The following is a 16,978-nucleotide window of genomic DNA, read 5'->3' as shown; positions in this document are numbered from 1 at the left end:
TCTGGCCTCAAGTGATCTGCCCACCTCATCCTGCAAAAGTGCTGGGATTACAGGTGTGAGACACCATGCCTGGCCTCCAAGATGGTTTTCATGGTTAAATTTTGCTGCACCTGGCCTCCAAGATGGTTTTCATAGTTAAATTTTGCTGCATCAGATAATCAAGGAAGAAACGAGAGGGCCTGTTTCCTATATGTCACAGGGTAAGTGGTACACTGTATCCCCTTACACTCGATTAACCTCTTCACTCAGCACACTGCACTATGAGACAGGTGCTGTCATCCTAACTCAATAGGTGAGGGAACTGAGGACAAGATGATTTAATAGTGTAGTCACATAGCTTGCAAATTAGCAGGTCAGGATTTGCACCTAGCAGACACAGCCTTTTCCAGCATGTGGGAGAGGTATCTATTCCATACCCATCACTAGGTTCATGGCTGAGACTCCTATCACAAAAGACAGATTAGTAACAGAAAAGCATGCAAATGTATTTAACGTAAGTTTCACATGATACAGAAGCCTTCCAAAGGCAGAATCAGGGCCAGGTTGAGGTGAGTTATACCTGTAATCCCAGTGCTCTGGGAGGCCAAAGTGGGAGGATCACTTGAGCCCAGGAATTCAAGACTAGCCTGGGCAACCTAGTGAGACCATTATCTTTACAAAAAATGTTTAAAAATTAGCTGGTTGTGGTGGTACACACCTGCAGTCCCAGCTACTTGGGAGGCTGAGGACAATGCAGGAGAGAGTACTACAGATTGGGCTGGGCAAAGTGGCTCATGCCTGTAATCCCAGCACTTTGGGAGGCTGAGGCAGGCAAACCACTTGAAGTCAGGAGTTCGAGACCAGCCTGACCAACATAGTGAAACCCTGTCTCTACTAAAAATACATAAATTAGCTAGGTTTGGTGGTGGGCATCTGTAATCTTAGTTACCTATGAGTCTGAGAGAGGAGAATCGCTTGAACCCACGAGGTGGAGGATGCAGTGAACTGAGATGGTGCACAACATTCCAGCCTGGTGACAGGGCAAGATTGTGTCTCAAAAAAATAAAGTTTCAGGCTTTAGAGTATTTCAGATTTCATGTAAAATACATTTATTATCTAATGGTAACAACAACTGGGGGCCAGTAGAGCAAGAGCTGCCTGTTCCGATTCTTCTTGGCCTCTGGGTATAGAGCAGGACCCCTCTGGCATGAGCACCTATGACCTACTTTCAGCCAAAGACAGGTCACAGAATTCCCTTATGGCCAGCTCTCACACTGAGTGACCTGCCTGCTCCTTCAGTTTTCTCAATTGCCAAGTCACCATATTTTAGGGTATCATGTTCTGAGCCCCAACAGATAGACAACATCTACAAAGTCACTGCATAAGTGCCAACCCAATCAAATCAATAAGCAAACAATTTTAAACATAAAATCAAAGTGACTAAGATGGCAAAAGAGTTTATTTTCTCAAACAATACTAAGTCCAGAGGTAGGACAGGCAATGAATTTACCAAAACCAGTAAGTTCATGACGGCGGGCCATCCTTCCACCTGCCATCCCCAGTGGGAGCTCATCTTCTGCTTCCTTTCTTGTTACCCAGGCTGGAGTGTTAATGCCACGATCTCGGGCACCACAACCTCCGCCTCCCAGGTTCAAGCAATTCTCCTACCTCAGCCTCCTGAGTAGCTGGGATTACAGGCATGCGCCACCATGCCTGGCAAATTTTGTATTTTTAGTAGAGATGGGGGTTTCTCCATGTTCGTCAGGCTGGCCTCGAACTCTCAACCTCAGGTGATCCACCCACCTCAGCCTCCCAACATGCTGGGATTACTGTTGTGAGCCACGGCGCCCGGCCTGTGAGCTCAGTCTTTCTAGGCAAATATTTTCTGTGGTCCCCCAATGGCAGTCACAGTTCCAGCATCCCTTGCAGATGACAAAGTCCAGAAGAAGAAAAGGGACATCCCTGACTTGGGTGGGTTTAGATAGCAAGGTTAACTTTCCCAGAACATTCCCATCTGACCTCCCTGCTCATCTCTCTGTCTTATAGACCGGTGAAGATTCAGCCTCCGTGTCTAGGGAGGGTCTTGGCCACCCCTAAAATTCATGGCTGCATGGAAAAGATCAACAGCACTGGGGTTTAGCAAGCACAACAGGGAGAATGGTAATGAGGAGGCAAACGACAATGTTTGCCACGGGCATAAAGGCATGCAAAAGGATGATATGTTCTGGAAATAAGTAGTTGGATATGAAACTGTCAGAAGGCAATAAAATATGCTGCAGCCCAGTTGTAAAGGTGTCATAGGCCAATATTTGGCTGCATCCTATGGGTCCATGTTCCTTAAGCTTTTAAAGATAGTGAGATATCAAACGATGTTAGGAGATTTTTAGTATTCCTTTTTTATGTGGCAATCATTTAAAATTTCCTTTAAAAACAAGTACTTAAGGTCGGGTGCAGTGGCTTATGTCTGTAATCCCAGCACTTTGGGAGGCTGAGGAGGGTGGATCGCTTGGGCAAAGGAGTTCGAGGCCAGCCTGGGCAACACAGTAAAAGCCCATTTCTACAAATAATAGAAAATATTAGCTGGGCGTGGTGGCACAGGCCTATAGTCCAGATAGTCTGGAGGCGGAGGTGGAAAAATGACCTTTTGCAGTGAGCCTGGGTAACAACGAGATCCTGTCTCAAAGGAATTAAAAGGAAAAAAAAGGTCAAAACAAAAATTACACAGCAACATATACAGTAACACTAAAATTATATAATCTAGGCCGGGTTCAGTGGCTCACACCTGTAATCCCAGCACTTTGGGAGGCTGAAGTCAGTGGATCACCTGAGGTCAAGAGTTTGAGACCACACTGGCCAATATGGTGAAACCCTGTCTCTACTAAAAACACAAAAAAAATTAGCCAGGTGTGGTGGTGGGCACCTGTAATCCCAGCTACTCAGAAGGCTGAGGCAGGAGAATCACTTGAGCCAAGGAGGCGGAGGTTACAGTGAACCAAAATCGCACCACTGCACTCCAGCCTGGACAACAAGAGTGAATCTCCATCGCAAAAAATTAGTAATAATAATTATATAATCTAGTCATGTGATAGTGAAGAAATAGTAGTGTGTATAATTTTTATTTGTACTTTTTAATAATTACAAAAGCAATGCAGGTTCTTTTCTAAAAAAAAAAAAAAAAAGAAAGAAAATTCAGAGAAGCCCAAAGAATAAAGTAAAAATCACCCATAATCCCATCACCCAGCTGTAACGATTTGATGTTGCGACCTCACATACACAGTAGTTCGGTTACAGTTACAATTGTGATTTATTTTTTCCTTTGTAAGAATGCACTTCAAATTTGATTTCTTCTTACCATACTTTCCTGTCAAGCAAAGTAAAACTACTGCTGGTCAGTGTCGAATGGGGAAAAGCAACAAATGCATACAGTGGCTTCTAAAGTACAATGCATCATATTAGGGAAAGAAGTAAAGTTGCTGTTGTATTTCTGTTGGACTTGCTACTCACACAACTGGTTATCTGAGCCCAAACTCTTTAATGTAAGGAAGTAATGCAAATTCTGCCTTTGACAGCAGCGAATTCTTTAGTGTGCTTCTGGCAGGGGAAGGAAGGAGGGAAGGGTTATAAGAACCCGGGCCAAATTTCATCCTGGCGAGTTGCAGCTTTCTTCCTGACAGTGGTTACTGGTCAAGGCACCAGGGCTCAGGCGTGAGACAGACACTAGCTTGTTTGGGTTGGCACCTCTAGGATAGTTTTGTCTGCGCACTGTGCCTCTGAGGGATGGCCTCTATGAACCGTCAGGATGCCAAAAGTCTTTAATCTTTCACTTTCATTTTAAAAGTGAATCTGAAGATCTCTCCATCTAATAGCAAACCACAGCCAGACAAGTTTTTTAATGTCCAGACCTGCCTAGGCAGGAATCCATTTTGGTTGCTGTTGATTTGAGTGTTTTGTTTGAAGGGTCCTGTTACTTTATGAACTCTCTTTCACACAAACTTGTTAGTAGCACTCCGTTTCCTCGGTAAACTTTTCAGTTTTTGTTTGCTCCTAGTTTTAAAAAATCTCTAGACAGGCAAAAAATCTGCCACTAAAAAGCTGCTTGCTTGACCTTGGAAAAGTCACTTAACCTTCTGGAGAAAGTTCAAGTTAGAGAGAGGGTCAGAGTAGTGGACTGGAGAGGATCTTAAGAGATCAGGGTTCTGCCCTTCCTGTTTACAGATATGAGATTCAGAGAGGGTGACCCACTGGCCAGAAGTCAAACAGCTTTCTTTAAGTTTTATTATTTTGATTTTTAAGGAAAGGACACCAATGGATTTCAAAATTAACTAAGTAGTGTTTGAAAAGAAAATGTGCAAGAGATATTGAAGTGTTAAAGGAAACAAGCTTTGAGAACTACAGATAAGACACTTCATAATAACTATCCAAATTGGTTTGTGGGAAGCAAACGCGAACTGTGTAAAATGTGGAGCATTTGATGCACCAAGAAATATTTACTGACTGCCCACTTGGAACTTGAAAGTTCAATAGGGAACCAGGAAGATAATGTAATAAGTGCTCTGCCTGATTAAAAACTGCAGTGTTCTCATGAGAAATAACGAGGAAAGGCATTTAGAAGGACGTTCCAGATGTCTTCTTGGAAAAGGTCAAACGTAAGCTCATACCTGAAGGCAAAACCACAGAAAGAATATCCCTAAGGAGAAATCGACTGCACAAGCAAAGCCAGGGAACTTGATGGGTTGCATACCGAAAGGAAAAGTGGTCAGGAGGACGTCGAATTCCGAGACCTGAATGGTGAGAGGTTCTTTATCCAGAGGGCAGATTTGTAAACAGCAGACTGACAGGACCTGTCGGAGGCTTTCCGCGCTGGCTCCAAGTGTACGCAACAGTTCAGAAACAGGGACAGACAGGCCCAGTGACATTCCTTAGAAAAGTGTTTCTCCAAACATTTTGACCTGCAAAACTCATTCTTCCTGTTGCCCACTCTGTACTCAGCTCCGGGAACACGCACACACAAACCGAAAGAGGTTTCACAATCTACGCAGGATGTACGCTGCCATTTTCTCCCTAACCTTTTGCATTTTCTAAATGGTAAAACGGCATGACTCATCTCAACTGATTTCACTACCCATTATGTCACAACTCTGAGTTCGAGAAAGCTTGACTTAAGGAAGTTGCTGTGATAGTCCAGAAGAGAAGATTAAAACTGTAGGATCTAGGGAAGCAGGAAGGGTGCACAGAAGAATTCCAGAGGGATTTAAGAGATCGGAGAGAGAAGGACCCAAAGGAGTGCTTACAGATGATGGCGAGTTTTGGCTGGAACTCAGGGCAGACAAAGCGATCGTGTCCTGAGATGGGGAACCCTGAGTGAAAGGTGAGGAGGGTAAAGATAGCACCACTTGAGAAATGCCTGATTCTTCTTTGTGTGGTTTTTTTTTTTTTTTTTTAATACAAATCTGCTCCTTAATTTGAACTACATCCCAAGAAAAACATTATGTAACTCCAGAAAATGTTCAAGTTTTATTAAAAGAAGGGAAATGGCAGAAATGAAAAGGAGGGAATCAGTGGGGAGGAGTGGGCTCTAGGACTTAGACGCAAGATTCCACGTGGAAAGGACGGGCAAGCTTGAAATCCCCAGGGAAACAGGCAGCCCTTATCAGACTCACCTGGTGCTTTGCTGCAGCTGTCGGGCTTTTGTAAGCTGGGAACGGGTCATTCAGCAATGATGCTGGCAGGAGCTAGCTTCCTTACACATAAAGTTGGCATCAGATTTGGAATTCACAATCACTAGTTCACGAACGTCACACGCATTTCTTAGGCACTTCTGATATAAATGGAAATACCATTAACTTTCTTCTTCATGCACGCTCTGACGGCATCAGGTCAAAGGGACTTTATTCCTGCCTCTTTTCAGAGCTTCTACAGTCCTCATCCTTCTTCTAAATCTTTAATTTTGCAAAGCCATAGGGAGTGGTGGTAGCCTGTGGCGAGTTGAAGATTTTGAACAATAGGTGTTTCTGAGCCGGCTTTATTGAAAGGGTCTTGTCTGTGTCCTGGGGGAGATTGTAAATGAGATGTCAACAGGAGCTCTTTTGTGTGGATGGCATTCATCCTGAAAGAAAGGAATTCCCTTACTGTGCTAGTATTTAAAGCACATTTGTTGCTGCTTTTGCTAAAACTTTTTATCCAACTGCCGGAGCTAACAGCAATGAATGAGTCACTTGGTGTGACTGTAACTTCCTTCTCTCCTTAGCAAAGCAATGACTCAGTCATTTACATTTAGAAAGGAAGGCTCCTAAGAAGATTTCTTGGATTTTCATCAGCTTGAGCCTCTTTTCTTGACCATCACGTGGGCCTGATCTGTCAGCAATCCTGTTAACCCGGGGTGAGGGGAGTCTAGCCGGGCTGTTTTTCTCACTCCCTGGAAAACTTCTTGCTGTTTTGCTCGTTTCTTTTTTAAATCCAAAGTGAAAGACAAATACAATTTCCTGCCTTAAGCCCTCTTCCTTTCTCTCTCCCTCCCACTTTTTTTTGTAAAGAACAGGCAATTTCAGTTTACTATAATTACCCTGGGCTGAGGTTTGACTAACTCCACCTTTAGATGATAAGGCAACCGTTTTATTACCTCACAGCCAGGTGCCTGAGGGCGACAAGACTTGCCTTTATCTGGTGACCTGACAAGGTTATCAGCAACTGCAAATGGGCTGAACCTCAGAGCAGGGGCCATCAAAATGCTTCCCTCCCCTACATCCATTTCCCAGCCCTTTATTGGTAATTAATTTCAATCCAAAGACCAGCTCTAGTTTCTGCAAGTTTTTCCGCATTTCTGTACCTTAGCTCTGTCCTCTTGCGTTCTCTTCGGAACACAGGCAGCGGTAACAGCAATCTTAATTATGAGCAACCAGCTGCCCCCATGCGCCCATAACACACGTGAAGTCTCAATCACAGGCCAGCACACTACCACGCAGAAGATATTCGCATTCTCTGCCTTAGTCGATCTGCAGTATTTATAGTTGCTTTTTCAGAATTGATATTTAATAGCATCTTTGACTTAGGATGCTGGAAATTCCTCCAAAATCAAATCATATTGCTTGTACCTTCTACGGTTCCTTTGAAAACTGAAATACAAATCCACACCAGGAGGCAGTGACATGCTTGTCTGAGATAATAAACATATCTAGTGCTCGATCTATTTATTTCTGCATTTCATAAACTTATTTGTCTACCAACCCGTTTATTCTTTAATTCAACCATGTTCCGTGCACTGTCTCAGTTATCTGCTGAGTGGGAAATGGTTTCCAAAGTGTACTAGACAAAGCTGAAATGAATGAAGAGTGAGTGCTTGCAGACAAACTTTTAGACCAGTGTCCTGAGCAGCGTCAAATCAGCATGGCACCCAGCTTGGACCTAGCATGGAGCTGCCCTCCTGTCAGTGCAAATTATAGTGGGCCAGAGTAAAGAATGTAGGTTTGTTTTATTCATTTATTTAGAGACGGAGTCTCACACCGCAGCTCAGGCTGGAGTGCAATGGCGCGATCTCTGCTCACTGCAACCTCTGCCACCGGGTTCAAGTGATTCTTCTGCCTCAGGTTCCCAAGTAGGTGGGATTACAGGCCCCCAGCACCATGCCTGGCTATTTTTTGTATTTTTATTAGAGATGGGGGTTTCACCATGTTGATCAGGCTGGTCTCGAACTCCTGACCTCAAGCAATCCACCCGCCTCAGCCTCCTGAAGTGCAGGTCTGAGCCACTGGTTCTGGCCCAGAATGGTGTAATATGATGTGGTCTTACAGGTAAACACTTAACATTTGCAAGATTGTGTGCAAGGGTGTATGTGTGTGTGTGTGTGTTTGTGTGTGTTTTAGCTTATCTTTTCCACTACTCTCTTCCCCACTCCTCTCCTTTCCTATCCACTACCCTCAGGCTACAGTGTGACTTCACAGACAGCAAAATAAATAATCCAAGCATTTTGGGAGTCAGAGGGCAGATCACCTGCTGGAGTTGAGACCAGCCCAGCCAATGTAGTGAAGCCCCGTCTCTACTAAATACAAAAATTAGCCAGGTGTGGTGGCGGGCACCTGTAATCCCAACTAATCCAGAGGCTGAGGTAGAAGAGGGTGAGACGCAAAAAAAAAAAAAAAAAAAAAAAAAAAAGGATTACTCCATTCTGTAATGTATATAGACATCATTACACACTGTGGAAAGAGAGAGTTCAAATCCCCTACTAGGGCACTTATTACCATTATAATAAAAACAAATAAAAAGAATGTTTCTGGCCACACACGTTGGCTCAGGCCTGTAATCCCAGCAGTTTAGGAGGCTGAGGCAGGTGGATCACCTGAGGTCAGGAGTTTGAGACCAACCTGGCCAACATGGTGAAACCCCACCTCTCCTAATAATACAAGAATTAGCTGGGGGTGGTGGGCACACCTGTAATCCCAGCTACTCAGGAGGCTGAGGCAGGAGAATTGCTTGAACCAGGAGGCGGAGGTTGCAGTGAGCTGGGACTGTGCATGCCATTGCACTCCAGCCTGGGCAACAAGAGAGTAACTCTATCTCGAAAAACAAAAACAAAGACTGTTTCTGAATCACACGCATGGTGATAAACTAATGAACACCCAGAACTCAAAGTTCTCTGAAAGGAGACAATACCAGAAATATTAAGAAATCTGACCTTGAGCCTGGGCAACACGGTGAGACCCTGTCTTTCCAAAATGTTTTTTAAAAATTAGCTGGCTGTGGTGATGTGCACTTGTGGCTCCAGCTACTCCAGAGGCTGAAGTGGGGGAGGATCGATGGAGCCCAGGAGTTAGAGGATGCAATGAGCCGTTATCACAACACTGCACTCTAGCCCAGCCAACAGAGCGAGACCCTGTCTCTTAAAAAAATAAAAAAATTGACTGGGCGCGGTGGCTCATGCCTGTAATCCCAGCATTTTGGGAGGCTGAGGCAGGCGGATCACGAGGTTCCCTTTTAGTAGAACGGGGTTTCACCATCTTAGCCCACATGGTGAAACCCCATCTCTATTAAAAATAAAAAATTTAGCTGGGTGTGGTGGCATGTGCTTGTAATTCCTGCTACTCAGGAGGCTGAGGCAGAGGTTGCAGTGAGCTGAGATCACACCACTACACTCCAGCCCGGCGACAGAGCGAGACTCCTTCTCAAAAAAAAAAAAAAAAATATATATATATATATATATATATATATGTATGCATATACACACTACCTTTCTGTTAGGTACTTGTCATTTGCCAAAACTAAATAAAAACAACCTGTGAGGTCAGTACTAAAATCACCACTTTACTCCCCCATCCTCCTCTTCATTCGTTGAATGTTTAATAAAGCCAGCCGCTTTATCATTAAATTCTAAACCCAGCAGAATAGTATTTTAAATGCAGTCTTTGCCAGGCATGGTGGCTCCTACCTGTAATCTCAGAACTTTGGGAGGCCGAGGTGGGTGGGTCACTTGAGGTCAGGAGTTTGAGACCAGCCTGGCCAACATGGTGAAACCCCATCTCTACCAAAAAGACAAACATTAGCCAGGTGTGGTGGCGCACGCCTGCAGTCTCAGCTACTCAGGAGGCTGAGGCAGAAGGTTGCAGTGATACAAGATCACATCATTGAACAACTGCCTGGACGACAGATCGAGACTCTGTCTCAAATACATACATAAAAAATAAACAAATAAATGCCGTCTTTTTTTTTTTTTTTTTTTTGAGACGGAGTTTCGCTCTTGTTACCCAGGCTGGAGTGCAATGGCGCGATCTCGGCTCACCGCAACCTCCGCCTCCTGGGTTCAGGCAATTCTCCTGCCTCAGCCTCCGGTGTAGCTGGGATTACAGGCACGCGCCACCATGCCCAGCTACTTTTTTGCACCTTTAGTAGAGACGGGGTTTCACCATGTTGACCAGGATGGTCTCGATCTCTTGACCTCGTGATCCACCCGCCTCGGCCTCCCAAAGTGCTGGGATTACAGGCTTGAGCCAACGCGCCGGCATAAATGCCGTCTTTAAGGGACACTTAGAGTAATGGTGGGGAAAGAGCCCTGAGGTCACAGGCATAAGTTCTTCTCTGAATCTGTGTCCTTCTCTATCAGTGACAAAGTTGGATAATGAATGAGGCATAATTTTTTAAAGCACTAATCCTGTTATCTGAGCATCCATAAGGAGTTGGTATCCTTTTTGGGCCAAGTGGGCTGATGTAAACAGTATTACGCAGGTTAACCCAGATAGTTTTTTCTGGTTTCCCTTTGAAAATGGGGATTTGGGGAGGGCGGAGGAAAGGAGAAGGATGAATAATGAAGTGCCTAACTGCACAGACCAGGGCGGCCTGCGGCCTCCCACACGCCAGCTTTCCAGATCCAGGTGATTATTCCTCATCATGCTGACACCAACAGGAAGGAATGGTGGATGTATTTTCTTTCTACTTCACCTCCCTATGCATCCTGTTTCCCAGGTTTGGAGGTCTGAGCCAGCCTTGTGCAAAAGCTCCTGAGCCAGGTCAAGTCCTGGCTCCAGGCCCTCGGTTCCTCGGGCAGCCGCAGCAGTGGGCTGCCCTGATGGAGGGTTAGCCTTCTCTCCAAAGTCCAGCGAGCCTGCCAGTGAACTGAGGCTACTGATGGGTCTACACCGAAGTCTCGCTGAGGACTCAGTCTGACCAGATTCACTGGATGGGATGGACCCTGGTTCATACACAGGCCACTCGCTCTGCACAGGCACCCCACTTTTTTTTTTTTGAGACGGAGGAGTCTTGCTCTGTCACCAGGCTGGAGTGCAGTGGCAAGATCTTGGGTCACCGCAACCTCCACCTCCCGGGTTCAAATGATTCTCCTGCCTCAGCCTCATGAGTAGCTGGGACTACAGGCACATGCCACCATGCTCAGCTGTTTTTTGTATTTTTAGTAGAGATGGGGTTTCTTTTTTTTTTTTTATCTTTGAGACATCATTATATTTGATCATTTAATGGATAATCACAATGGTCATAATGTATACAAAGACATACATACCATGTTATAGTATAAAATTTTCAAAGAAAATATAATAACTTACAAAGAACACTGTTCTAGGAACAAAACTCAGAAAATTTCTCACAAATAAGGCAACTAATTAATGCCTGGTATCTCTAAATCCTTTACAAAAGGAGATAGTTCCAGTCAAGGAGTTTTGTGTGCGTTACTTTTTTTTTCTTTTCTTTTCTTTTCATCTGCTTCCATCTTAAGTGCAATTTCTTCAGCAGTAAGAGCTCCCAGTTTCTTATTCTTTGCTTTCTTAACCTTTTCCTTGATGCTGGCCACATCAATTTTAGTTTCAGTAGAAGCTTTCTTAGGTTTTGCAACTGGTTTTTCTTTAGGTGGAATAAATGCTTTGTTTCTTTCCTCTTGTCTCTTACCATGTTGGCCAGGATGGTCTGGATCTCTGACCTCATGATCCGCCCGCCTCAGCTTTCCAAAGTGCTGGGATTACAGGCGTGAGCCACCATGCCCAGCCCTGCCACCCCACTTTCTGAAGCGAGACGAATACCGTGATACAACCAGCTACTCCACAGCCCCAAAGTCAGGGATGCTCAAGTGCTATTTATTCTGTTTCCCAGACATACAGCAGCTGGGCAGGGAGTCCGAGTAGGCTGTTGCGTCATGTGGTTCCATTCCAGATTTTTCCTTTTATTCCTCTCTCTAAGGCCCCATTGTGCAGGTGCTAGTAATTCTCATGGAATGATACCAGGAGGTAAAGAAAGTTCCCTGGCTCCTCAGATATCCATCTGTGTGCAAGCAGACAGAGCACAGAAACATCAGTCAAAGAATAACAAGGTTCCTAGTTCTGTGTGGGCTGAGCAAGAACAACAACAAAGAAAAGAGTAACAAGGAGTGAAAAGTACTAAGAAGAAAAACAGCTGCACAGGAAAAGGGCAGTGAGTGTCACGGGCGCCTCCCACTGTCCTTTTGCCCAGGGCCCATGGGTGAGGGCAAGCGGGGACACTGGGAGACATCAGGTGCATGACCCAAGGGACTAGCTGATGTCAGAGACCGGTAGATTAGGATTTGGCCTGCTAGGTCCCTGTCAAACACTGGCCAATCATAACAGCACTTAGCCAGCCCCACACACGAGGGGGCCCTGGTGACAAGACATGACACTGCACCATCAGAGGTCACAGCAAGTGGCTTTGCTGAGGTGTTCACTTTACTCCTGCCCCAATGACCTCCCTTTCCTGATTGTTAGTCCCTTTTTTTCTCCAGAAGTCCCTTCTCATCCCTGTTCATAACTTTGTGTAACAAGCATTTACCACACTAGTACTGTGAGCCACGCGTGTGCTGTGGTTACATCTGTGGATCAGACAGACAACAGTGCCTGACCTTGTCATTCTTCCATCCCTTAACTCATTCCTTTCTCTCAGTCTGGCCAGAAAAAAAAAAGTTCTCCTAACAGAGAATATAGGAACATACTGCTGAAGAGTGACAGTCAATAAGAAATGAAAGCTGCATGATGAAAGATTAAAAAGAAAATTGTCAGGCCGGGCTCGGTGGCTCAAGCCGGCAATCTCAGCACTTTGTGAGGCCAAAGCGGGAGGATCATGAGGTCAGGAGTTAAGACCAGCCTGGCCAAATAGTGAAACCCCATCTCTACTAAAAATACAAAACCTAGCCAGGCGTGGTGGCGGGTGTCTGTAATCCCGGCTACTCAAGAGTCTGAGGCAGGAGAATCGCTTGAACCCAGGAGGCGGAGGCTGCAGTGAGCCGAGATTGCACCACTGCACTCCAGCCTGGGTGACACAGCAAAACTTGGTCTCAAAAAAAAAAAAAAAAAGAAAAGAAAGAAAGAAAAATGTTCCTCCCTGCTCCTGGCACTGGTCTGCCCACCCTAGCCTCCTGGGCATGCTATCTCTCAACAAGAGCCGGTTTGCCCCAACCTGAGGTGTTGCTAGACCAGCTGCCCAAACAGGAAACCTTATATAATTCTGTAACCCTGACCTTGGGCCCTGAATCTTCCCCTTCTGTAAACAGTCCATTCAACCCAGGAAGACCTGCAGACCTGGCTGGGACACATTTTGAAAAACACACACATTGTTAAAAATGTTGAAAAAAAGTCCCTAGGTCTAAGAGGAAGTGATCTGTCTGACTCAACAGTAGAAATCACTTCATATAAAGTAATGGAACAAATGGAAATTTAATCCTAACAGATGTAACTGCCAGGGCAGTCACTTGTGTACATGGATGACTTGATTGCACCTGTTGGAAAAGCTGAGAAAAATGAGCCGTGAAATCTTGATCACATTCCCTACTGGAAGCAACACCCCGTCCTTGCAAATTAGTAAGCCTGACGCTCTCAACTTCCTGACTTCAACACATGTGCCCTAGTTCTGTGCAAGTTATGACTCACCTGAGCTACTGGTCAAATGATTCTTACTCAGAGCCTTCAGTCTTTCATCTTTAGTGTTAAGCAGTCTAGGCACATACTAGCCAAATGTCTACTTACTTTTTTTTTTCCATGCCTGTTTCCCAGTCTGTGATCTTTCAAGATATTTTCTTGAGGCCAGGCATGGTGGTTGACGCCTGTAATCCCAGCACTTTGGGAGGCCAAGGCGGGCGGATCACCTGAGGTCAGGAGTTCAAGACCAGCCTACAAACATGGAGAAACTCTGTCTCTACTAAAAATACAAAATTAGTTGGACATGGTGGCGCATGCCTGTAATCCCAGCTACTTGAGAGGCTGAGGCAGGAGAAATGCTTGAACTTGGGAGGCAGAGGTTGTGGTGAGCCGAGATGGCGCCACTGCACTCCAGCCTAGGCAACAAGAGCAAAACTCTGTCTCAAAAAAAATAGATATTCCCTTGAAATGACTGATTTCAGGCAACAACTGGAATTACATATGGTAGCCTTCAACTTCTTATTTAACTTATTGCCAAACTTCAATAAAAGTCCGGATGAGAAGTTTTAGACCTCAGCCTCTGGCCCTGGGCCTTCTGAAATGACCTTCTTCCAAACACCATTTGATTTCCTCTAATTTAGTTAATGAATGGAACTTTCTGAAGGGAGCAGTTACTTTGATCTGAACCCCCTTCCTAGGTTCCAGTTCACATAGCCAGAGGGAGACAGAATGGACGCCCTCTCCTCCTGCCCCTCCCCTCCTGCGTGGCCAGAGCAACCAGCTGCAATCATTCCTCTGTAACAAGAGAGAGCCGCAGAAAGCAGTTCCCAAAAGGAAGAAGGCAGGTTAGGAATACTGCTGTTGGCATTTTCATGGGTGTTTCCCCCACACAGAGATAAAAGCGTTGAGGTGAGGCTTTGAGGCACATTCTCTGGGTAGCTGGGCCTGCAGTCTGGAAATCCCAAGTAATCCTCGAAATAGGCTAACTGGAAGCCAGCAATACAAATTAGAAGTGCGTCTGGCCTGAGAGAAAGGTGTCTGCATTCAAAGGACAACTTCAGATAAAAATGGAAAATGCCAGTCCCGCCCTGCAGGAATCCTCAGTTTCCGGGCTGTTTATCCTCACTGCCGTCCACCCTACCGTTGGCTGTGACTGGGATGTGGTGAAAGAGATCGCGTGGAAAAGGCTACAGCAGTTCTTGCTCTGTGTAACTCACCACCTTAAAAAACATGGCCTTGGCTGCTGCTTTAAAACAACAACGAGACCGGGCGCGGTGGCTCACGCCTGTAATCCCAGCACTTTGGGAGGCCGCGGCTGGTGGATCATGAGGTCAGGAGATCGAGACCAGCTTGGCTAACATGGTGAAACCCTGTCGCTACTAAAAATACAAAAAATTAGCCGGCCGTGATGGCACGCGCCTGTAGTCCCAGCTACTCGGGAGGCTGAGGCAGGAGAACCGCTTGACCCTGGGAGGTGGAGGTTGCAGGGAGCAGGGATCGTGCCACTGCACTCCAGTCTGGCGACAGAGCGAGACACACACACACAAAAAAAACAAAACGAAAATCCCCAGCCCCAACCCAGAGATTTAACCCTGCAGCCAAGGGGAAGTTTTTGTTAAGGTGATAAGGTGAAAAACTAAGCCATTCTGGGCCATGACTTCCACTGCTGAGCTTTTCGGAAGGCAAGTCCAGCAAAGGCCTCCACCCACCCCTTCCAGTGCCCGACTTACCCTCGTAGCTGAGCCGCAGCTTGCAAAGTACGGAAGTGATGTTCCAGGTTTGGCCACAAGGGGACACTCGAGAGTAGGACTGCCCGCGGCAATACTTTGTTTTTTTTACAGACTTTTGGTTGGGAGGGAGTGGGGTGTGGGAGTGGTGGGGGAGAGGCTGGCTTAAAAGAAAAAAGTCCATTCGTTCCCTGAAATTGTGCCACTTGCCCTTTTATAAGTTAAAGGTTGCCACGTTACCTGTTGCCAGGTTCCTGAGAGCGCTTGGGGAAAATGTGGGCGAGAGAGGTACAGCACAGTCCTTCGACTTGGTAGGTTTCAAGCTCTTTAGACTGAGCTGGCGCTGACATTTGCAGGGCAGCCGCTGTGGATCGCCTGCGCATTGTTTGGTTGTAGTTCTAACAGAAGAGTGGCTGCGTCTGACATCATTTCCAGGCATCAAGTGCCTGGGGCTTTTTTTTTTTTTTTTTGTAATGACTCTAACTTTCTGATCCCTCCCTGCCTGGATTTTTATACAGTAGATACACTGTGCAAAACAGCCTCCACTCAGGAAACCCAAGTTTTGTAGCAACCTGTTAAAACAACTTGGGTGCCTCTTAAAAAATAATAAAGTTGTGACTTTGAAACAAACCTTTCCATTCTTCCTCCTTTCTGAGAACAATGTCGGGTTTGATCAGCAGTGCAGCCAGCGCTTTCTGAAAGATCTGCTCTCCCCAGAAGAGGCGGCTGCTATCAGTTGAATAGATCTCTAAGCCAGACATGCCGAGGCTTGGGGCATTTGTCTGGCATTAGGAAGTGTCTGGAATACCAGAAACTACCAACTGGCGTGTTTTAGGACTGCAGGAATTATTGCACTCCCCTCCATCCCTCGTCCACTCCCCCTCTCCTCCTCTTACACACACAAGCATACTTTTTTCTGCTTTAAGAAAAGTTGAGCGCGTCATCTTTGTGGTTTCCGTGGAGGATGTAACTGGGAGAGAAGACTGGAATGCCCTGTGCCTCCCAGGGTGGGGCGAGGATCCTGGCGTATGCCCCACCCCAACAGCCTCTGATCGCTGCCTCCTCACCACTGACCGCCACACTTTGGGTGGCCTGGAAATGTGAAGCTGTAAATATTTTGAAATAAGGTAGTGATTTTTCCACGTGCATTTTGTTTTGTGGCATTTCTCTCCTTCAATGTTTTAAAAATTGCAGTGGTGCACCCCTTGTTGACCACTCCAAATTCATTCATTCACTGAACCTATGGTGAGTTCTTGCAGAGTGAGGAGGGCCGTGCATGAAAGAGTCTCTGGTGGAAATCATAGTGCTTTAGTGGAGGAGGTGTTTAACAGAAAGTGTTTGCTGGCGTGGGGGGCGGTAAATAAAGGTGGTTTGGGTTAATGGTCAGATGGGATTTGGAGCCCTGAGTCCTCTAACTCTGTTGCTGAATCTCTAGATGGGTTAGGGATGTCCGTTGCCTGCTCTGAGCCTTACACTTTGATCAGTCAAGTGGGGATAGTGGGATCTTTCTCATATGTCTATTTATTTATTTATTTATTTATTTATTTATTTATTTATTTATTTTACTCCCAAGCTCAAGTGATCCTCCCACCTCAGCCTACCAAGTAGCTGGGACTTCAGGTGTGCACCACCATGCCCAGCTAGTTTCTTGTATTTTTTGTTTGTCTGTTTGTTTGTTTGTTTTTGAGACGGAGTTTTGCTCTTGTTACCAAGGCTGGAGTGCAATGGCGCGATCTCAGCTCACTGCAAATTCCACCTCCTGGGTTCAAGCAATTCTCCTGCCTCAGCCTCCTGAGTAGCTGGGATTACAGGCACGTGCCACCATGTCCAGCTAATTTTTGTATTTTTAGTAGAGATGGGGTTTTACCTTGTTGACCAGGATGGTCTTGATCTCTTGACCTCGTGATCCACCCGCCT

General features: G+C 45.7%; 1 protein-coding gene and 1 long non-coding RNA gene across 24 annotated transcripts in view; one reads left to right on the top strand and one right to left on the bottom strand.

Annotated features, from left to right (window-relative positions):
* LOC120361650 (uncharacterized) overlaps positions 1–15,890 on the bottom strand; it is a 36,651-nt gene extending 20,761 nt beyond the window's left edge. Inside the window, exons 1-2 of one of the 4 annotated variants that reach the window (XR_005577804.2) lie at positions 13,443–15,890; positions 5,640–11,730 (exon numbers count right to left, since the gene is read on the bottom strand). This is a non-coding gene — a long non-coding RNA (uncharacterized LOC120361650). Of the gene's footprint in view, positions 1–5,639 lie in introns of all 4 variants that reach the window. The other 3 variants (XR_012513177.1, XR_012513176.1, XR_012513178.1) reach the window with 3 other exon arrangements.
* The window catches only part of DLGAP1 (DLG associated protein 1), a 966,546-nt gene that overhangs the window by 851,022 nt on the left and 98,546 nt on the right, over positions 1–16,978 (top strand). The gene's annotated exons all lie outside the window — the stretch shown is intronic.

The sequence above is a fragment of the Saimiri boliviensis genome, chromosome 13, assembly GCF_048565385.1.
Source record: "Saimiri boliviensis isolate mSaiBol1 chromosome 13, mSaiBol1.pri, whole genome shotgun sequence".
Classification (NCBI taxonomy): Eukaryota; Metazoa; Chordata; class Mammalia; order Primates; family Cebidae; genus Saimiri; species Saimiri boliviensis.
Note: the sequence above shows the minus strand (reverse complement) of the source record. Positions and strands in the feature narration are given on the sequence as shown.